The sequence below is a fragment of the Camelus dromedarius genome, chromosome 28, assembly GCF_036321535.1.
Source record: "Camelus dromedarius isolate mCamDro1 chromosome 28, mCamDro1.pat, whole genome shotgun sequence".
Taxonomy (NCBI): Eukaryota; Metazoa; Chordata; class Mammalia; order Artiodactyla; family Camelidae; genus Camelus; species Camelus dromedarius.
The window spans coordinates 7,146,338-7,170,114 of NC_087463.1; the positions used below are offsets into that span (position 1 = coordinate 7,146,338).

The 23,777-nt window shown below is 44.8% G+C and overlaps 1 long non-coding RNA gene across 1 annotated transcript; it reads right to left on the minus strand.

The window, feature by feature from the left end:
• Positions 1 to 3,219: 3,219 nt before the first annotated feature.
• LOC135319509 (uncharacterized) lies at positions 3,220 to 6,745 on the minus strand. Its single transcript, XR_010378157.1, has 3 exons — positions 6,696 to 6,745; positions 6,290 to 6,348; positions 3,220 to 3,599 (listed from the first exon to the last, which is right to left on the minus strand). It is a non-coding gene; the product is annotated as an uncharacterized LOC135319509 (long non-coding RNA).
• Positions 6,746 to 23,777: the final 17,032 nt, after the last annotated feature.

Sequence of the window (23,777 nt, forward strand, 5' to 3'; positions counted from 1 at the left end):
TGGGTCACCCTGGTCCCTGACGAGATTAAGAAGGAGCGTTATCTCCCACCACACACATTGAAGGGGAGGGAGGAGGCCCGAATGACCAAAGACAAATTTTCCATTTAAATTTTTCTCGCCTTGCCATAAAATACGAACTTTATTTCATCACAGAGAAGATAGATTTAGAAGAAGGAGTTGGATGGAGAGACTTGAACCCTAGTTGACAATATAACGTTTTTTCTGAGTAAACGCTGCTGCACTCAGAATGATGAGCTTTCTCAATCTTTCTTCCTTCTTTCGTTAGACCAGTGAGGAAACGAAGGCCAGAGGGGCTGAGGCAGAGGGACTCAGGCTTGGGAAGAGAGCGGCACACAGCATGAAGATGTTTGTCTTGGAGCAGCTGGGTTAACAAAAGGAGAGAAAGTGAGGTCAGCGTTCAGGTAATCAGAGGAAGCACAAGGTTATAAAAATCCTTGAAGCCAAAATAGGAGTGAGGTGAGCACACAAAAGTGACATTTTTTCACTTGGAATTGTTGCAACGTGGCCCAGGTCTACAGAACCGTCTCTGGTTTTGGCCTCATCGTTTAGCCGGTGTTAAGTTTGGGATTTCTACTGTCATTCAGTCCGTGGGTGTTTATCAACGCATTAAGCACTTCACTGCCCATATAGAAGTCTGGGCCTTTCCCGGGGGCTCTGAGCTGCTTCACCCAGGAGACTTTGCTTCACCTCCTCTGGAACATTCCTTCCACACTGGGGAGTTGTTTAGGGCAAGCTCAAAATAAGACAGAAGGAAATAGGCCCAGGCATCCAGCATCCGCAGCCTGCCTGGTCCTGCCAGGGCCGGGTCTGCCCCAGGCCAGCTCTCCGGATCACATTTCCCTCCGCTGCCTAGAGGGGGTCTGGGCCGAGTCTCCATCAGTCAACCACGTACATTTCTTAGCAACAGAGAAACTTCAGATGCAGTTGGCAGCTGACAGCTGAGCAGCCTGTGTGAGGAGGCTGCGGGAAGCAGGGCCGGGCCCTGGCACTCATCAGCCTCCGTGTCCTCCTGGTCACCCCAGGCCGGGGCCACACGTTCTAGTCACCAGGACACTTGGGGGTGGTGGCCAGGAGACTGGTCCCCACTGGTGGAATGTACCACTTCTAGAATTGGCCAATTAGAACACCCCCAGCCCCCGCCCCTGCCATGATTCACACTCTCTTTCCTCTTTAGAAGACTGAAGAGAGGTAGAGGATGACCTGGAGGAGAAAGAATCCACCAGGAAGAGGGACCAGAGTCCCAGAAGTCCACTCCCCACACCACCACCTGCTGATGCCCCCATGACCCAAATAACAAATAAGCTTCCTGTCTTAAGCCACGAACTTCTATGCTTGTGAGACCAGTGAGCCAGTCCTGACAAGGCATGAAGTTAGAGAGGGCAGAGGGGTGGGCAGTGTGTTTAGGGGGCTGGAGTAAGTGATTAAGATATTTTGATCTTTTCCAATGGGAAAAATGGACCTTGAAAGTTTTCAAGCAAGAGAGAGACCTATGACCCATCAAAACCCCACGCTGGCTTGTAGGGGGATTAGAAGGAGCAGGGCAGGAGGCCAAAGATACTCAGGATGCTGGTGCAGCCCTGCAGGGGAGGATGAGCCCTGCCCCGAGGCTGCGGCAGGAGAGATGGGCTTGGAGGGCAGACAGCCAAGAGGCTGAGCAGGAAGGATTCCCAGGACATAGGGTCCGATGGGATGTAAAATCAGAGAAAGCTCAGAGGGCCTTGAAGAGAACTGGGCATCTCAGAGGAGAGGCCAGCTTGGGAGAGAGAGGGTGGCTTCATGTTTGCACATGTGGGGTTGAGCTGGACAGCACTATGGGAGGACCTGTCCAGCTACTACTGGGAATGTCACCAAGGTACTGAGGACAGGGTCAGAGTCAGAAGGGACACTGTCTGGAACAGAAGCATCTCTAAGACCCTTTAGGAGGAAATACACCCTCCAAAACTCTGATCCCAGGCCCTGGCCTGCACCCCAGTGTAAATACAACTTCATTGTTCAATATTCTCAGAGGTAGAAGAGACAGAGTCAGGATTACCAGGAAGACATTTGATGGAAACTGAGGAGGGGGCTCTCATCCAACACTGAACTAAATCTGTGCTTGGTGTTCACATTTCCCACAGGGAGGAAAGGCCGGAGGAGAGATCCATCCCAGCGCATGGTTACTATGGCAGGATGGCAACGCACCGACAGAGGGGGATGTGATCTTGGTCCCGAGAAGACCAGCGAATATTCCCCGACAGTGCGTGAGGCAAGAAATGAAACCGAAGCCCCGTGTAAATGTCACTCGTGCTTTCACAGTGATAAAAAAAAGAAAAAAAAATTAAATAAATGAGGTACTACTAAATAAACGAATTGCTTGAAAATGTACGTGTGAGATAGCCGAGATAAATTAAAAAATAGATTAACGTAACATCTGCATATTAACATCGTCATAAAATGGAATGGTAATGGGGGGAGCGTGCAAGGTATTATAAAACAATAATCAGAAACATTATGTCAATTATTGAAAACCACATCACTGACTGAGAGGCATTACTCAGTCTCCGATGTTTCTGCAGCCCTTTTGTTCCCTCATCTGGCTCTACAGGAAGGGACCCTTCAGTGCCTGACAAACACCCTTAAATTCCGTCACGGTATAATCCCACCCCAGGTGCTCCACCTGGTGAATTGATTCTTACTGTCACCAGTGATAACGGATCACATGACCTGGCAGCTAAATGCTTTCTCCTTGCCATATAATAGTTGATATCCCCATTCAACATGGCCAAAACCATTCGGAGACAACATTCGGTCTCTTGCAATATTACAAGCAAAAATAGCAGTCATCAACTTTGCACCTGTAGACCAAATTTTTAAAATCTAAACCCATTTTCCCATCTGAGCCTCCTAGGAGACCTGGAAAGCTGTGTTCCCATTTGAAGGACGAGGAGACTCAGCCCAGAGGGTTGTGTGACTTGCCCAAAGCCACACAGCAAGATGCCGGTAGATTTGGCTGCACCCTCGTTGCCCAACCCCAACCCCAGCACTTCTTTCCTTTGGCCCCTCCCAGCCCTTCCCAGCCTATCCCTCCCCTTGGCCTCACAGATTGCCCTCCTCAGTCCCAACCCAAGCATTAACTTTACCCTCCTCACTGATTTCCTCTGCTGGCCTCAGTTCTTTCCAAGTTAGTCAGCATTTTCTTTTTAATTTGTGCCCACCCCAGGACCATTTTCCCTACGCACAGTTCAGCCACTGCTCCCCATCCTCACTAGAAAATTCACTCCACTAACTAACAGAAGACAGAAGCCATTAGAGAGGAGTCATCTCACGCCTTCACCTCTGGTGTTTCAGGATCATTTTTCCTTCCTCCCCACCTTCCTTCCGGTCTCAGACAAACCCCACCCCATCTCCTCACAGCCCTCCACACATACCCTTGCTGCTTCTGCAGAATGATGCCATCAGTGTCCTTCCTTGCACTGCATCTCGCTCTCCCCCTTGATGGCTCCTTCCAGTCGCATAAGTCTCCCTTGCCGGTAAAACCATTTCTTTCAGCCCTGTTTGTGTCCTTCCTCGTGCAGCTGCCCCATCCTTCTACTGCTCTTCTACAAAGAGGAGGCAATGTTAGAGTTTACATCCGAATCATTTGGGGAGCTAATTAAGAGTACAGATCCTAGGTTTCCACTTAAGAATTAGAACTTCCTTTTCTAATAGCAAGTATGTTAAATAAAACGGCATAAATGGGTTAAAAATAAAGGTATGGGGAAATCTAGACTATGTAAATACTAATCAAAAGAAAGATGGAAGGGTTATACTCATTTTACCCAAAGAAGACTTCAGAATAAATAAAATTACTAGGGACAGAGAAGAACATTAGATAATTACAAAAGGGCCATGTCAGAAAGACCTAAGAATTCTAAATGTGTAGGCATCTACCAGCAGAGCTTCAAAATACATGAAGCAAGGACTGACAGAACTGAAAGAGATGCAGACAAATCTACAATTATGCTTGGAGACCTTAAAATTCCTCTAACAGCAATCCATAGAACAAGTAGATAGAATATCACCAAGGCTACAGGAGAACTAAAGAACTCAGCTCAAGGTGATTGATATTAATCAGTTGATATTAATCAATCAACTTGACCTAATTGATATTAATAGAACAATACATTAAAAAAAAACTAGAATGCACATCATTTTCAAGTGCATATGGAACAGTCACCAAGATAGATTGTACCCTGGATAATGAAAGAAGATTTAACAAATGTAAAAGAATTGAAATCATACAAAACATATTCTTTGACCATAATGGAATTAAACTAGAAATCAGTCATGAAAGATATCTGGAAAATCCCCAAATATTTAAAAATTAACATACTTTGTAATAACCCATAGTTCAAAGAAGAAGTGTTAAGGGAAATTAGAAAATACAGTTCAAAATCTGAAATGCAGCTAAACAGTGCTTAGAGGAAAGTTTGTAGCAGTAAACGCGTAAAGAAGAAAAAGGATCTCAAATAAATATTCTAAGCCAGGGTTGACAAACTATAGCCCATCTGCAGTTTGTGGGTCTCATCTGAACTGCAACCTCTTAAATAAAGTTTTATTGGAACACAGCCATGCCCATTTGTTTACATATTGTCTGTGGCTGCTTTCCGTCTAAGAGGCCAGGATTATCTTAGTATCAAAACCAGATAAAGACATTACAAGATAAGGAAACTATAAACCAATATCTCTCATGAACATAGATGCCAAAATTCTGAAAAAAGTTTGGCAAATCCAACCCAGCAATATATTTAAAAAGAATAATAAGTTAAGTCATGAATAACTGGAGTTTCTCCTTGGCATGCAAGTTTGAGTCAACATTTGAAAATCAATTAGTGTAATTCATTATATTAACAGACAAAGGAAGAAAAACCATACGATCATCTCAATAGCTAGAGACAAAGCATTTGACAAAATTCAGCATCTACTTATGATACAACTCTCTGCAAACTAGAAGCAGAAATGAAAATTTTAACCTGATAAAAGGCTTCTACACTGGGGGGTAGCACTACATACCTACGAGCGTGGTTAAAATCAAAGACACATACAATGCTTGTCATGATGTGGAACACCTGAGCCCTCCACACATTACAGATGGGAGTGCAAAATGCTATAATCCACTTTTATAAACAGTTAGGCAATTTTTAAAATAAATTTAACCACATATTCACCATATGACTGAATAATTTCACTCTTGGTTATTCATCCAGAAGAAATGAGAACTTTGGTTCATAGGAAGACCTGTGTGAGTGTTTTAGTGGCTTTGTTCATAATACCCCAAACCTGGAAACAAACCAGATGTCCTTTAGGGAATGACACACAAACTGTGAAACATCCATGTAATGGAATACTACTCAGCAGTAAAAAAAAAAAAAGTTAAACTGATGTAGGAATCAACACGGATGAACCTCAGATGAATTATGCCAAGTAAGAAAAGGCAGAGTCAAAAGGCTTTATATTCTATGATTCCATTTATAAGACAGTCTGGAGAAAACAAACGTATACACAGAGCAGTGCTTGACTCCAAGAGAACGTCTGGAGATGTGATGAACCTGTTCTGTATTTTCATTGTGGTTACCTAACTCTAGGCATTTGTAAAAACTCATAAAACTACTGTATATCAAAAAAATTGGATTTTACTTTATGTAAAGTAAAAATAAATAAAATTTTAAATAGCTCATGGAAATAGAACATCTAAAATGGAAGTGCACCAAATTAAAAAGAAAAAAAAATTGACCACAGGGAAAGCCAGTGTTTAAATGTTAATGGTTACTTGGAAGAGCTATATTTTGACTTCTTTATAGCCACTAATTCCTTAGTTCATGACTAGTTAATCATAATACTAGGAAAATGAGTAGGTCTTTAAGGAAGAGGGACCTTGTACAGATAAGGTTCAGCGGGACAGAGTAAAGGCGAGGCAGTCTGGAATAAAGTGGACTTCTAGTTAGGGAAGACCCTGAATGTTTTCAGTGCTTCTGAGAATCTAGCATTTCATCTGTTACTCCCTTCCAGTGCCTGGGGTCCTTTTTTTTTTTTTTTTCTTTTTTTTAAAGAGCTTGTCAAAAACAAAAGGACCCCAAGTGCACATTTGTTGTCTATTCAAACAACATTCTCACAATGTAGGTATTATTATTCCCAATTCACAGGTAGGAAAACTGAAGCCAGAAAGACTGAGTGACCATCCATTCACTCATTTACCTACCCACTTTCCACCCACCCATGCACCCAACCACTCACCCATCCATCCACCTACCTATCTGTCCATCCACTCAGCCATCCGCCATCCATTCATCCATTTGCTCCCCCATCCATCTGTGAAAATAAGAGAAACCTCATTTAAGATGGAGTCAGGAAGTCCTGAATGGGGAGCTCTCACAGAGTTGCACACGTGGCAAACTACATAACCAGCAGGAAACAGAAGATAAGAATTATTTTGACAAAGGACATTTTTTCACATAAGCATTTCATCTACTTTTAAGCAAAGGAAGGGAGGTCTCTCCCTGCTCCAGCCCGATTGCAGCCAGTGAGGAACTGTCACAACCTCGAACTCTTATTTTTCACCAATGAACTTTTGTTCAAAGCAACCCTCCACAATTTCCCCCTAAAACCCAATAAAAGCTAACCTTCCCTTTGTCTCTCTGGACTGGCCTATGGCTCACCATCGCTTGCTTGTCCGAGTTATAATTCCCCTGCTATTCCCAAATTAACAACTCTGCCTCAAAGCTAATAAGGGCTCACCTTTGGTAAGAACCTAGTCTGCTAATTCCAAAGTCCATGCAGCTCAAACGTTAGGGGTGGTTCCAAGAGTCCAGAAGAGCTCTTTTGTTTGCTGGTTTACTTGTGGATCAAGACAGCTGTAGGAACGGAACTGACCTTCCGGATTCAGCAAGGAGGTGGGTGTAGGCTGTAAGAGGAGAAATTGGAGACCCAGAGACCATTCGGGCTGTCTCAGAGTTGTGGAGACTCATCCAGCCTACTGGGCAGGCAGAGGTGAGAAATGAAAGACTAGGCAAAACACACAAAAAAATATGAAAACGAATACACACATGTATATGCATGACTGGGACGTTGTGCTGTACACCAGAGATTGACTCATTGTAATTGACTGTACTTCTGTACTTTCATTATAAAAACCAAACCAAAAAAAAAAAAAAAAAAAAACCCACAAGTTACAACTCACTTTTATCATTAGATTTTTTCTATTTCCCACCCTTCCCAGAGCCCTTCTTTCCTACCAAGGCGCAGGTGAGGATTAATGAAAATGGTAGAATTTTAGCCTCTGTGATTGACTAGCGGAGATGTCATATGGCATCTCTAAAAGAAACCATTCCAATTAGAAACATCCAGAGCACAGGTATTCAGTCATCAAACGCCCCAGGTGGGCTGCATCTGATAAACCTCTGAAGCCCTTCATTCACTCACTTGTTTATTTAGTCAGTCAGTGTTTCAGTTGCTCCACCCACTATGCAAATTTACTAAGTGCCCACGGTGTGACCGTCTCAGCCCAGAGGACCACCGAGACCAGGCTCCACTATTAACACTGGAGGGGAGCCACCAGCTGTGACTTTGGGTGGGATAAGCCAGTCACTTAACAGTTTATCACCTACCTCCTTGGTTATTAATAAACTAGGTGTTTCTCAAAAAGGAATTCTAATTCTTACCTACCTCACAGAGATGCCAGGAAGATCAATTAGCTGATGTTCATCTGAGATAGAATGAAGGCAAAAATAGGAAATTAGAAAGCTCTATAAATGAGCGTCTCCTGTTATCATCATCATCATCATCATCATCATCATTATTTCTGCTTCATCAAAGTATTCCTGCATTTTCAATCAGGGGAGAATAAGCCTGAGTGGAGCCTGGAAATTAAGGAACGAGGAGACACTTAGTTTGGGGAGAGAGCTTTTCTTGGCTAACCATCAAATCACCTCTAAAACTTTACATTCCTGCCACTGAGTTTGACACTGAGAGAGGCCTAACATGAAAGTGAAACTTGAGATAAATTCTTGTAATTCACCCCCTTTCTTGTAATCCGCCCCCAAATCCCCAAGCACCTACACTCAGGTTGTCTTTTCCGCTTTTACGTCTTTGAATTCTCACCATTCCAGTCATTCATGGAGTTTTCCACCGAAGCACCATCTCCAGAGGCTGCAGCGGAAATGGTCAAGGATAAGGTAAGAGAATTTATACCCTCCGCCCTCTTGGCACAAATGTCAGAGAGCACAAAGGCCTGGCCCAGGAGGATGCTGAGGGAGAGAGAAGGGTGACCCAGGGTGTAGTGATGGCAGTGCGGTTGAATGAGAGCTGGGGGAGCTGTCCGAGGTGCCAGGACAGGGGCCCAGCTGGGAAAGTGCACGGGGAGATGAAGCCTGGAAAGAAAGCCATAGAATGGTGGCCTTCAGGAGGGAGGACCCGCACATAAAGTTTGCCTCACTGCCCCTTTTGGCTGGGTCAGTGGCATTCCATAATATTCGCAGTCACAATGTGTCACAAGAGGACCTGAGAGAGCACAGAGTCCAATCCTGGCGGTGGAGGGTTAAATGAAGGGGTTGAGTGATTATCCAGGGAAATATAGGCTAGGACTCTGAAGGTATTCCCAATGCCCTCCTCTTCCAGGAAGCCCCTCTGACCTGATTTCTCCCTCTTCTTCCCACCGGGATTACTTACTCAGGGACTGCCTTCCCCTCAAGCTGGTAAACTCCATAGGGCAGGCATGGTGTCTACTGGTTTAGCATATAACCCTGGTCCCTAAAGTAGGGGCTGACTCTGTGTATGTGTGTGGGTTTTGTGTATGTGCGTGTGAATGGGTATGAGTACGGTGCATGTATCATGAATTTTCATGTGTCCGTGCCCTGTCTCCTCTCTTGGAAAACACAGAGCAGCTCCCCCCGCCCCCAACCCCGCACTGTCCTCAGCAGAGCAGTTGCTCTGCATCTCTACGTTTGATGACAATTTGTTGACTCCGAAAGAATTTACAACAAAGCAATGATAATCATACCTGCACTGGTCTAGCTCTATTTAATTCTAAATGCTTTTGCATGAGTGGAAATTAATTGTTCATTTTTGGCACATTACACATTTCAAAGCTCTCTTAAATGCACATTAGTCAGTATATAAATTAAGTGGGTAGGCATTTTCATCTCTTGTTGGGAAGTGGGAAGACAACACACTTAATAAAGAGGGGCTTTTGTCAGGTTCAGTTTGAAGAGGTCCTTCACTCCGCTTTCTAATGGGGCACAGGAGAAGGACCGAGTTGAGATAGCATTTAAGCACTGTCACCTACTGACCGGATCCCCGAACAAGCCTTATCAATTCTATCTCAGATTCCTCAACCATAAAAGCAACATAATAATACCTCATTCCTACAGCTGGTTGTGAAAATCAGAGAGGCAGCCTGGACTAGCCTAGCACAGAAGCCATCCAGTAAATGTCAGTTCTCTTCTTGGCTGGGGAAGGCTTCCTGGAAGAGCCAAGATTTAAAACTCTTCTGAACCATGGCAGGGGATCCAGACATCGGCCTCATGCTCATCCCCTGGTTTCTGGAGTCCTTCTCCCTTATTTTCTACTCTTGGGGGAAATTCAACAACACCAAGACCACCTTCTTGCCATCTTTCTGCAGCACACAGGCTTACTTCCGCTCTGCCCCACCCCATTTTTCCCATTTAAAACTCTTGGGAAAAAATATCACTCCATCTGTCTCTATGTATGTTTGTTTTTCCAAAACACCTCTTGTGAAATGCAAAGTTTTAATAACAGGGAAATGATCATCTGGTGGATTCCAGAGCTGTAAAAGCTAGGTGGGAAGCTGCACAGACACCAAAATACCCAGGCCCATTTGACTCTTACAGTGAGGAAATGAAATATTTAATAGGCAAAAAAATTCAGGAAATGTAAACTAGGTTTCCCCTTCCCTTCCTTCTCCGGCATAAATTAAACAACTTTTACACACCACGTAATCTTCAGTAGAGGAAGCTAATGATGTCCCCAGAGCCCTCTTCATCTGATCAGATTTTCTTGTCAGTGTCAGGCTGCCAATTAAGGCAAAGCTCTCCCATCCCACAAACTTCCCAAGCCACCAGAAAGGTTAATTGAATCATGTATAGGTGACACTCTTGTGGACAGGAGGCTTTAGAATTCCTTTCAGTCACTAGGTCGGTTGGGAGAATGAATGAAATAGTGTGATTGTTGTGCAGCCAAAGCGGAGGTCCCTGGTAGAGAACTGACCAGCGCCCATCTTCCTGCCCCAGCCCTCATGCCCCTCGTGGTCAGCTTTTTCCTGCCAGCTTTTTCAAGTTCTCAGGAGCCTCTTCCATTTCTGCTCCTCTCTCTGTAATGTCATTGGCTGAGAAAGATAGAAGCCGTTTGAGGCAGGTCCATCCTGGGGACTGGGTCTGACCTAGATGGCCAGCTGTAGCTTGGCCCCCAAAGCAAGCCTTCAACAAAAGTCCTGCCACTTCCAATGCACTTGCTTAAAATGAACATCATACCACTCGGAGTCATCTCTAAGAGAATCTATCTATGTGATTGTGAACCTCTTTCAGGCTAGAAATTGTGACCCAGACACAGAATAAACTGCAGTTTTCAGGATCTGCTAAATGAGTAACTAGCACATAGACTCTTGCACTGTTGGAGCTGGAAAGGTCTCTAGATATCCTTTCCCTTGGTCCTCTTAGACGACAGATGAAGATCCTGGGGTCAGAGAGGAAGTATGGCTTTCCTGAGTGCACAGGGACGTGAAGTAGAAGAAACTTGTAAATCCTGGTCCCCTGAATGAGGGAAATCTTGTGGACAAGACTGGAATTGTCTGAGCCTGCTTGTGAACGTGCCTTATGCTCGGCCACCTCAGGGACACCTAATACATGTACTGAATGTGCTAAGAAGAACTTTATGAATTCATTAAATCAGTTCCTAAGGCCTCTACTCAGTGGCATCTGTAGTCCCCAGTAATGTTTTGTAAAACTATTTGGTTTTTTGGGTTTTGTTCAGATTGCTGTTTCCCACAATTCATCCAACTGGATAAAACCTAGTGGTTAACAGAACTGATTTCTTTTAATTTAGATAAGCCTTAAATTATGACTGCTTTCAAGAAGACAGTTTACAGTAGATTTTTCTGGAGGGTGTGCCGGGAAAATTGTGAGAGAGAGATTCAATATGGAGGCTACATTATAGGCACAAAGTTACAGATCTCAGTGATGGATGGTCCTTAGAGGCCACCTTAGCCACCTAACACACAGCACATTCCTGGGCCTCAATGGATAACTGGTGAATGCATGCAAACAAAAGTGGATGGATGGATAGATACATGGGTGGATGGATGGATAAACGAATGGATGTCTGAATTTCCCAACCCCCACCCTCCAAGGGCCAAAGTGTGATCCTTTACACTTTACACGTCAGGGTGGTCTGAGACTAACACCTGGTGAGGTGGTCTGCACAGCTTCGGTAAGCTCTGTTAGAAACTTCATCCTTCTGTTAAGCCCAACTCTGTCAATGGCTTACAATGTCGGAGGTACCATTTCTGTTCTGAAGGACAACACAGAGTGAATATATCCCTCTTCCTTAGAACATCTCTTTGGTTATTTAAAAAAAAAAGTTGCCAGATATACCCAAATTTTCTCTTCTCTAAGTTAAATAGTCTAATTCCTTCAACCATTCATCTAATGACATATCTACCTCATGAGATGTCTGAAGTATTAAATTAGGTGTCTACTAAGTGCTTAGTACATAGGAAGTGCTCAGCAAAAAAAAAAAAAAAAAAAAAAAAAAAAAAAGATATTATCATGATTGTTACAAAGCCTCTGATCCCAAACTGCCCCAGTATTATAAAGGAAGGTCAGTCCCTCCAGTACTTTACATGAGGTTTAGTTACTCAATAGGACAATACAAAGCATAAAGACCACAGCCAGGCACAAGCATTGTGTCAAGGGCCGAGAGCACTCCCGCTTGGATCAGGACAAGATTATTCACAGGGAGGAGGGACAGGAGCCCATGGAATTCACGCTCTGATATCCTGTCTTGGCTGAGTCACAGCTTCGAGCAGCAAGTTTTAATAAGGTTGGTTAGTAAACTCTGCAGGCTCTTAGCAAGTCCATTCTAAGTGGGAAGCTCAGCCACAATGATTTTGCCAGTGTCCCAGTCCCATAATGGTTAGTCTTCTCTGGGCTTGCTTTTGTTTGTCATTCTTCCTTTCAAAAGAACCAGCCTAGGATGTGCAAAGCTTCCCACATGGCCCAATCTGGTCCCTTTGGCAGAAATCATGAGCTCTTCACCAACATCCAGTCTCCCTGTCTTCCATTCAAGTTCATGGCTGACTCCATTTCACAGTCTTCTTTGCAGTTAGGTATGGCCATGTGGGAGTTTTATCCAATGAAATATGAGAGGAGGTTGATGTATTAAAAACTTCTAAGTTTTTAAGAGAGAAAATATCATTCCTCTCCTCCATACCTTCTGTCCCCTGCTATCAGCTGCTATGGATGGTAACCCAAGGTCTTAGGATTGACAGAATCTCAAGAGGGAAGGAGCCTGGATCCATGAGTCACCATGTGGAGGAGAGCTGCCTAGTGGTCAATGACATCAAACTTGCACTGTTACTTAAGCCAGAATAAACGTCTATTGTACTTAATGCCTTGAAGTAGGTGCTGCCATCTCAAAACCCTTAAAATCTGGCATTGGCTTAGGGGGTCAGGGGAAGAGAAATAGAGAAAGAAACACTAGAGGCAGGAAAGAAGGAGATCCATGTTAAACAGCTGTGAAGTATATAACTGTCACATTCAGTAACTTATAAGCCAGACTTATAGAACCTGCAGTTCTAAGGGAAGAATTTGAAAAGGAGCCAGAAAGATGGGCTTCATATGTCTAAGTAGTAAAATAAAGATATGAGTTCTGCCATTTAAGAGCAGGGATGGAAGAGAATATAAAGAGCTCAGAAATTTGAGATTTCACATCATTGTAAAAGCCAGCTCCTGGACCAGAAATAGCAAGAGACAGGCTTCTGCCTCCACTGAAGCCTGCTGTTGAGATGTCCTTAGTGAAGCCTCCAGTAACCTGTGAAAGGGAGTCATGGAAACAGGTCTAAGAACTCTGTCCAGTATAGACATTTGGTTGTGATTCCTTGCATGTGAAGTTGGATGGAATTAAATAGACCGGAAGTTTTTTTAAGGAAATTGTACTGTTAAAAAGGCCATTGACTATATGAATCTTATAATAAGGTCTCCAAACTTGCATGATGGAAAGAGGGCTGTGAAAGTTGGACAGCACCCAAGGGATGCACATATGTCCACACCCATTTTGGTTATGGTCATGGGGGATAATGGACAAGAAGGAACATCTTAGAAAGTGAAGTCCATGAAGTGAGAGATCAAGGAGAACACCGAACAAAGAAGAATAACCATGATCTGGTCAGGGAACTTCCTCATCCTTGCTACAGAGCAGGGACTGCTTGGGCAGGAGAATGCCATCCTCTCTCCCCTCTCTGAATGGAAATTTCTATTGTGTTCTGCTCATTATTATATATCATGAGTATGTGTCAGTGGGGAAGGGAGGTGACTTGTCACCAGCCCAAAAGAATCACATCGAGACATGTGGCAAGCACTGTCCATCACCCAAAGGTGCTGGTCTTGAATCTGGATTCAGTAATTGGATGGGACTTTGGGTTGTTTCTCCAGGAGGGTTTGAGGGGGTGTTTATGTGTGGACAGAGGAATACCAAAGGATAAGTGGTGGCCAGAAAGGCAGACTACTACCCAGCCTGGCCTGCTCTGGTTAATACATGCCCACTCCCATTTGAACCTCTGTTCATTTGTAAATCTTCCTGGACAAAGATGCAAAACTCCCCATATGGCCTGACCAAGGTCCTGAACTTCCATTTCCACTACTGTGGAAATTCAGTGAAACTGCAGATGCTCACAAACTTTCCTTCCTCTAGTTGGAGATGATTTCTCCTTCTAGCCACAGAATTGGCAAAGCCACTCCCTCAGTTACTTCCATGTCTCCCCTGACGGACCTGGGACACAGGCATGTCCACATCTGTCCCAGTCACTTCCCCTTCCAGTGAATATGGGGTTCCAGTTGCTTCACATCCTCACCAACAGTTGACATTCTCAGTCTTTTTAATTTAATTTAATTTAATTTAATTTAATTTAATTTAATTTAATTTAATTTAATTTAGTCATCTAGTGAGTTTATAGTGGTATTTTATTATGGTTTAATTTGCATTTCTAATTTGCATTTGACTCTTTCGGAAAACCCACATCTATCTTAAAAGACAAGAAAACTCAAGATATTTGATGACTTGTGCCCAAATTCCCAAAGAAGATTCCGGTTATGTTGATCCAAGTCCACACAGTGGGAACATGCTTAAAGGCTTCTAGCAGCCAATTTGAACAACAACTTCCATTTGAACTGTCATATTTTGTATTAATTGCTTTTAGAACTTGATTCTGTTACTTCATAGCAGAATCTCTGGCAGGAGGGCCTGGTGATTAATAGCAGACACTGGGGTCAGTTGGCCTGAGTTCATGCCTCTCTTTGACCTCAGTTTCCTTATCTGTAGGGATTAAAGAGGTTAGTACATGTAAAGGACTTAGAAAATGCCTGCGTCTAAGGCACACATTAAATGCTCAATAAAAGTTAGTTTTCACTGTCTTTCTTTGGCAATTTGTTTGCATTAATATGTTTTCTCCCATTTTGCTCTTAACGGTTCTGAACGTTCCAGCTTTTTCCAGTCCTAGTGCTTAATGGAATTCGAGCAGGGGTCCCACAGCAATTCAATCCAGTGGATCAGGTATTCTGAGCCCACAGCATAGAGGGATGTCTAAACCATTCACCGCACAGAGATAGGTTAAGAAGGGCATTTGGAAAGAGAGGACAGGTGATTGCTTGCTGGTTCTAAGGACTTAAAAGGAGACTAACATGAATTTAGTACATGGAGTATTTACAGTGTGTAGCGTGACAGTATCATTAAGCCTCCAAATCAGGACACTTTCGAGGTTGAAAGGGGACCTTTCAATTAAGACAGCAGGTGTAAAAGTGTAAACCGAGGCTGTCCCAGATAATGTGTCATCTCCCTAAAAATATGCCAGGCACTGTACTAGTTCTTAAATATTTTATTTAATTACTGAACTGACCACATCCATGCAAGAGTAAATATCATTATTCTTATTTTGCATCTGGGAAAATCAGGTTTATGAGAGGTTAATTAATTTGCCCCTCAAATCACATCACAGTGGGTGAGCAAAAGAGCTGGGATTCAGACACAGGTCTCTGATTATGAGGCATCTGCTCTCACCACTGACCCTTCTGCCATTAAGCCCCCAGGACTTCTCCCCATGTGAATATCCTTTGCTTCTTTGCTTCCCTTTCTTTTTAAAAAAGTACTAATAAATTTTTTTCTGGCTTCAAAAAGTTATGGGGATCATGAAGGACCATAGACCATCACCCTGCTTGGAAATAAAACATGAAAAATCCATTTGCAGCTCCTTGTGTAGCGCTTTTAAATCCCATCTGCCTCTCTCCCTCAAAGAAGCAGGGAACCATCCTAAGTGTGGCACTATAAATCGCATGTAAATCTTTATACTATTAATGCATGTGCCCACAAAGGCACACTGTTTTTTCAGGTTTTAAATTCGTATAAATGATGATACACTGTACCTAGTCTTGTACAACTTTCTTCCCTCACTCAGCAGTGGTGAAGCGCTGGCCTGTCTGTGTTTAGTGCCATGAAGAATCCCACTAAGTGAATATACAACGGTTTGTTAATTTCCCTCTTGATGGATAATTACAGGACTTCCGATTGTTCACTATGACCAACAGGGGTCCTGAGAAGCTCCTTGTACCTTTGCCTCGAGGTACAATCTGCAGTAGGTTCTGTAGAGTGTAGACCTAGGAGTGGGGTTGTTGGACATAAGTGTTTGCACATCTTCAGCTGTACTAGATGTTACCAGATTGCTCTCCAGACTGGTGCTGGCAGCTTGCCCTCTCCCTAGCTGTGTATCGCGAGTTAGACTTGCTTCAGATCCTCACCATTGTTGTGACGAGACTTCTTTCTGTAACAATATATTGGCTAATATTTTCAAATTGTATCATAATGTAGTTTTAATTTTCATTCCCAGCACTTCTCTGATTACTCTGATGGAGAGAAATTGACCTTCTTTTTGCAGGCTTATAGCTGTTTGGGTTCCCTCCTCTAGGTAGTAGCAATGCTCCCCTTTTATCTCACCACTCCTTCACTGTCCTGAGCTGGTCTTCTCCTAAGAAGGCTGCCTTTGCAAGAAAAATTCATTACTGTTCCTCACCATGCCACTTGCGGCTTAAGGGTTAAGTGACAATCACTCTGGAGAAAGTTTCAAGAGATGACATAAATAACAAAGAGAGGGATACTGACGAATGTCCTACAATCTTACAGAATTTTTACTTTCAAGATCTGTACTTCTGGAGACGTTTTCCCATTCTGAGGTCTCTGGACCAAGACTATGAATATATACGTATAAGGTCCTAAAGTTCTCTAGGAGAAAAGTGTAAATTTATGTCTTCATTTTGCTCACAGTCTTAAAATTATATTAATAAAAGCATTTGCAGGGCCATTTTGCTTTTTCAGTATTGCATTGTGAATAGAGTGCCTGTATTTCTGATTTTGCAAAAGTCTTGGTACCAACCAAGACCGCTGAAGAGAGGTAGACCTAAAAGACTCATCAGTTACGGGAGTAAGACTCTAATAATAGACACTCACGTAACAGTGGCTTTTTAAAAAGACATTTATTGTCTTATGTCAAGCCAGGAAATGGGTGGTCCAGGGCTGGTTCAGAGACTCAAGGATGTCATCAAGGGTCCAGGTTCTTTCTCTCCTTCTGCTCGGTTGTCTGATGCGTACTGGCTTTCCAAACCCAGTACTGTTGCCTCATAGTCTCAGAAGAACTGCTTCAAGCCCCAGGCATCTCCTCTTCATATAACCAAATTAAGGGACAAGAGGCCAGGGTGGGCAGTAAGAGAGTTCGTCAGGAGGAAAAGAGAACCATCTTCCCTCAGAGTCCTCCAACAGTCTTTTCTTTATATTCAGACTGGGTGCGAGGCCACTTCTCACTGCCAGGAAGCAGGGGCAGCAAATATTTAGCATCTTTAGCCTCTGTGGTAAACGGCAAATTCTGCCAGTTTAATAGAAAGAGAGGAGGCTGGCTTCGGGGTAAGTAAATTTGTGCCACGTTAAAGCTACATGCTGTCAACACATACTATGAAAGGGAACAGTTTTGTAGTGTAATCAATAGAGAAAACTTTGAAAGAAATTCAACCATCGTCTGGGGCATATTGCCATAGACAAACCCAACTCAAAACACTGTGCACACGTTTAGGTAAGCAAGCATTTTCTCTTCTTTCCCTGTTCTCCTCTCAACTCTCCCCCTACACAGACCCACCCTTTGTAGCATATAAAACTTGGTCCAAGTTTGTGACTCAATTATTTTAAAGAAATACATTGTTACTGCTTCCTTCCTCCTATTTTTCCTGAGGCTCCTCAGCTTAATCCCCTGGATTCTTTGTCCCTAGTTCTTTATTGAACACACACATGAACTTTCTTCCAGCAAACCTGGCTCTCACCAGACTTTCAATTGCTCTTAAGGTATTTCTTCCTGAGAATTTCATAAATGGTCCCTCCCAGAGTGACTGCCCGTCATTACAGGAATAGGATTGCGCAGAAGAAAGGGCATAAACTTTGGAGTCAGAAAGAATTGTGTCAAAATTCTGGCTCCAATATTACAGACATAAATAGAATAACAAGGAGATATTAAGAGTAACTTGATGCCCCAGAATTCAACAACTCAGATAAAATTGACGTGTTATTTGAAAGACGCAAATGATAAAAACTTCCTGAAGAAGAAATAGGAAATCTAAAAATGCCTGTATCTATTAAAGAGATTAAATTAGTAATAAAATAATGATGATGATGATAAAACTTTCTCACAAAGAAAATGTCGGGAAGAAATAATGCCAATCCGCCATAAACTCTTTCAGAAAATAAGAAAGAAAGAATATTTTTCAAATCATTTTATGAAGACATAATTACCCTGACAGCAAAACCAAAGACATTACAAGAAAAGCATACTGTGGGCTGTCCCTCATGCATCTCTCATAGTAAAATTTCAGCTATAACAAGAAGTGTGGAAGATATTTTAAGATAGGAACTCTTGGCCAGTACTCCTCAAAAGGGCCATTTCTCCTAACTCCACCAAGCTAACCCTAAATCTGGAATTTACATTATACAATCTTATATTTTAAAGCAACTTGACTTATTTGATTCCCAAAGCCATCTTTGGAAGTAGTTAGATCATGTATAAGACTCTTTAGAGTGCAGAGAAGTAAAGAGGCTTGCCCAAGTTCGCACAGCTCAACCAAGCCTAAAATCCGGTGATGGAGGGTAGCCAGATGTATCATCCAGAGAAAGGCAGGGAGGAGGATGGGGAGGGGGTTCTGTTTTTGCAGAACATCAGAGGAATTACTCTGTTTAAACACTTCACCTTTGAAATAAAGTGGCATGTCAAGGTCACAAAGAAAATTAGTGGCAGAATAAGACATTCCCTGAATCTCTGTCTGGGATGCTCGGTCTGCATCCCCTGCCTCCCTCTCTCCTTTGGAAATGGTGATAGACGTAGTATTTGCTCTTGACCTTCAGCAAGGCTGAAGCAGCACAAGGTGCTCACCTCCCACGTATTTTTTTCCTTGCCTTTTCTGGCAGTGTGGTCCTGTCTCCCCTCCACACTCCTGCCAGGACAAACAGCTAGAAAAGGTGAAGGTCAGTGGCCTGCCGGCCCAGCTGTTCTGGCCGGGGACCATGCCCTACTCCTGGCTGCCAGGGAGCAGGAGAGACAGAGTAATTAATTTCTATGCATATCATTGCCAGGATCACTTACTGATCCGAGGAGGGAGATTAGAGATGTCACCCTGTAAATTGAGTCAGAGCCTTCACCTCGGTGCCTGGCTGGCAGTTTTACACAGTGCTTGACACGGTAACAAACGCAGGGTACTAAAGGCAGCAACTCCCCTGGGTGATGGACGGGGGGAATTGGCCCAATAAATTGTTCCCTGTAAAAAGCCATGTTTCCCTCATTAAAAGGCAGTGAATTCTCTATTGCTTTTCATTAGCTTCGGCCTTGCTAGACATGAGGTGTAATTGACAGTGTGGTTACAGGAGGTGGGCCCCGAGGTGAGGAAGACAAAGAAGCTGAAAGAGATTCTTATTTATTAAGGTAGAGGTGACAGGCGGCGGCTTAATAAGTTTTTGGCGTAGGGGCGAGGAGCTGGGAGGGTGGTGGGGTCCTCTGAGGGTTGCTCCAAGGGCATTACACCCAGGAGAGCAAAGAGCTGGCCGGACTCAGGGGAAAAGACGGGGCTCCCCACCCAGAGCAGAGGCACACCCGGAGCAGCAGGAGCCATGAGCCCCGGCCCAGGATCTGGTCCTGGGTTTGTCACTGGCTAGACCACTCGGTATCGTGGAAAAGTTACTACGTCTTTCCGGGTTTCAGCGTCTCTATCTGAAAAATGGGTCAGATGGGATCAAGTGAGAGTTCGTCTCTGGGAAAGCACTCGGTGGGAAAGTTGCAAGTACTGCAGACATGCTTCTAATTCCTAGAACTGTCTCCTCTTAGCAGAAGCATGCACCTAAGAATTTTTCTTTTCTTCCATGGATTATGATTCGTTCCTTTACGACTCATTGTGATGCTCACGTCGTCCCAGATTTGGCTCCTAGGAGCCTTCAGACTGGTTCCTGCCTCTTCTTGCACGCCTCCTTCATTCTCGGAGCCCTTCCTTGCCTTTCTGGCACAACCGGATGATGCTCCAGGCTCATCTCATACATCTCCTACTTTCCATAGCCCAGCCAGATTCCCTTTAGTGGAACGAAGAGCAAAACAAATTGAATAGGAGCTGTTCCTTCCCATTGAAAAGACCACCTACATAGTACTTACTCTAATACACGTCAAGGACATTAGAGGGCTGAAGGCAAAGTCATGAAGGATTTTTGGCAGAGGGAGCTGTGGGTGGGTTGTGAGCCCTATGTCTGGTAGGAGAGGCAGGGGGTGGCCTCCCCTTCACCTCCAGTCTAGTGAGAAGGGCTCTAGGGAGGATGCCTGGAGAGCAGGCTGGGTCCCCAGGAGTTGGGGGACCCCAGGTCACAGTGTGTGACCCAGGCCCATGGGATCTCAAAACAAGAGGTTCTGGCTCATGACCTGGGATAGCAGAGTTGAGAAGGCCCCCGGCTGCATGGGGGCCCTCTGGGGCATGGCGAGCCCAGTGGGGAGCTGGACTCTGGAGACCTGGTGCCATGGGGAAAGTGTACATGGGCCACCTGACCACCAAGGCAAATTCATCACCTCTCACGGGAAACAATGTCAAGGGTTCTCTGTGGGAACCTTCACAGTGACCCTGAGAAGAATAATCAGTTCAGAACTTTGGCCAGCTCAGAGAAGGTCAGTATGAGACATCAGTTTCCAGGTGGGAGAAATCAAAATCGGGTTATGTAAGACCTTCCCCTCCCTCTCCAACCTTTTAGGGATCAGCCCGTGCCTCTGGGGCCAGGGTGGGAGGCAGGGAGGAGAAATGGAAAAGCAGCTGATTACAACCCAGCCACCACCAGCCCTGCCAATCCAGGCTGCCGGAGAAACCTGGGCTAGAGGAGGGGCAAAGATTTGGAGTATTTAAATATTATTTTACCAGACATTTTAACTCCAAATATGAGATTATTCTTCTGGCTGGGTGGGACCTAAAGACCATTTATTACCTGAGAGCCAGCAGATAAACTCTGGGGCCTCCAAGATTTCATCCAGGGACAGCTGAGGCTTGATCCCCAGGGAGCGGGTTTGTGCCTGTACTGGGATGAAAGTGGAGTGGAGAATATAGTTCTTCCCTAGCTGAGCCCTAGTGAGTTAGTTCCTGGGGTTACTGTGACAAATACCGCAGGCTGGGCTTTTTTTATAAACAACAGAAATGTGTTCTTTCGCAGTTCTGGAGGCTGGAGGTCCAGAGTTAAGGTGTCGGCAGGGCAGTGGTCCCCCAGAAATGGGGAAGGATTTTATTAGGGAAAGATCTGTCCTGGGCCTCTCTCCAAGCTTCTGGCAGCCTCAGGCACTCCTGGGCTTGTGGGGGGCCATGTCTCCTTAGGTCTCTTCCCATCATCTTCCCTCTGTGTGTCTGTCTCTATAATCAAATTCTTCCTTTTTTATAAGGATGCCTGTTGTGTTCGATGAGGGTCTACCCTAATGTCCTCAGTTTAGCTTGATCACCTGCCAGAGACCGTATTCCTAAATAAGGTCACATACACAGGTTAGGACTTGAGCATCTTTTTAGGGGACACAATTCATCTCATAACACCTAGCATGCCTGCTCATTCGACAGTTCCTTCCTTCCTGATTGCCCATAGGTGGCAGATGCTGCACTGAGCAATGGGAATGTTAAATGCACAACCGAAAGAGACCCACGGTTGTGGGGAACACAGGAGAGTTGCGACAACATTGGCAGAGTGGACCTCTCCTGCACCTGGGAGGGGACATCTTTCTAGAGGAAGAGACTTTTAGGTTGAGTCTTGAATTTCAAGTTGACAGTAGCTTGGCAAAGACCTAGGGTAGGTGGGACAGGCTGTGGGAAGGGTTAGGGCCCAAGACCAAGAGAGTTCTTGGGATTCAGGACTTTCAGGACCAAAATCAGGAAAGCCCTAAGCAAACCAAGAAGAGTTGGCCACCCTAGAAAGGGGAGACCCCTGACCCCATAAGCAGAGAGAGTCAATCAGACAGAGTGAAATCGAAGGTGAGATGCCATAAAGCTTGTGTGAAGGCTCTCTGTGTGCTGTGGGCTGCAGTGTATTGGGAAGACTTGGAGCATGGGGGGAGCTTAAGCTGGACCTTTGACGATGGGAGGACTGGATCGGGGGATAGAGGCTCTTCAAGTGGAAGAAGCAGGGAGCCATATACGGAAGAGAGAGTTGCAACTGAAGGGACTTCAGATGGAAGAAGAGATACGATTCCTGCCCCTAGAGCTTAGAATCTGGTGGAAGGAAGACAGAATCATGCCTGTGTGCAGATATACTGTTAGGAAGGCCAGTGGTCAGGCCAGGCCAGTCAGCAGGGGCCCTGGGAAGCCAGGCGTCCACAGGGAAGTGCTGGAAATGGTGGGCCACCGGGGAGAGTGGTCTGAACCCTCCCAGACTCCTCCCAGGGAAAGCTCTGCTCTGCTCCTGTAAAACACTAGAAGCCAAGCTCCGGGATGTAAGGAAGGTGGGATCTCAAGGGCTAAGAAGCTCTCAACACTGAGGAAGTCCTTTTGCTTCCCTTCCTCCCTGTTGACTTCATACGTCCTTCCTCCCACCCATCCAATAATCACTAAGTGCCCATTCCACTCCAGGCCACATGTTGGAGGCACAACAGTGGCTGAAAAGAGAAATGGCCTCTGTGTTCATGGAACCCAGTGTTCAGAGAGAAGACAGGCATTAATTAAACACCCAGATGATTAGAGATGAGGTCACAGCTAGGATCAGTGCTATGAAAACGGGGGCCAAGGGTCCAGTGAGTGTAGGGACAGGGCTTAAGACTTGATCTGGAAAGCCAGGCAGCAGGGGCTGGGTCTGCCTGTTTACCTGGCTCCCCCAGGATGGCAAAGAGAAGGCTCTCAATCCATGAGAAAGATCAAAAACTGAACCTGAGGCCTGGTGAGGAGTTGGGAGAAGGTACAGGATGGTAATAGCCCAGGTCTTGCCTGTTCAGGAAAAGAATTTGAGCAGGCCCAACTTAGGGACTCTTGAGACAGAATACGCCATAATCTCCTCATCAGTTTGACCCGCTCCCTACTTGGCTGCCCAGAAACCAAAAAATTGGATTAAAGGCCTTCTCCCCATAGTAAAGGGCATGGTTCTCTCTGCCAGCATTCCTCCCAGGGTGTTTTATTTTCCTCTTTTCCTTCCTCTTTCCCCGACTCGGGGATGCTCCAGGAGGATCAGCCCAGACGCCTGGCACTCCACGCCTTGTTGTCCTCAGAAGAAATACTGGCAAAATGGGAGCCTTAAAATTAAATAGCATGGAGTGTCCAATAATTAATTTGATTTGATACCCATTGTTTATTTAATACAACTTGAAAACTACATTAAGAAGGCGAAACTGCGCAGCGTAGCATGAAAATGAGCTGGAAGCTTTCCAAGTGGAGGCCAGGAATTAGCAAATTGGTCAGATGTGCATGATGGCTCCAAATAAGACGTAAGCAAGGAGCCACGCGTTCTGCTGGCTTCAGCAAGCAACACTACGCAAAAGTGTTCGATTTCTTGATCTCCCGGCTGTAGAATGGCTTGGGGTCACCTAACCAGCCAGAGTGGAGTCAGTTTCAGCTGTAGGTCTCCAAGGAGAATGTGCTGGGCATCCCTGAATCATAGGCAGGGGCAGGATCGGTGCTGCCCTCCCCTGAGATAGTTCATCTTAAGTGTCAGCTTGGCTGGGCCAGGGGTGCCCAGATATCTGGTTAAACATTATTCTGGTTGTGTCTGTGAGAGTGTTTCCAGGAGAGGTTGGCATTTGAGATCAGCAGACTCAGTAAAGTGGCCTGCCCTCCCTAATGTGGGCAGGATTCATCCAATCTGTTGAGGGCCTGAATAGAACAAAGAGGTGGCAGAAGGAGGGATTCGCTGTGGCTCTGTCTGACCTAGCTGGGACGACAGCTTCCTCCTGCTCTTGGCCCTCCTGGTTCTCAGACCACTGGCTCTTTGACTCTCCAGACTCCACC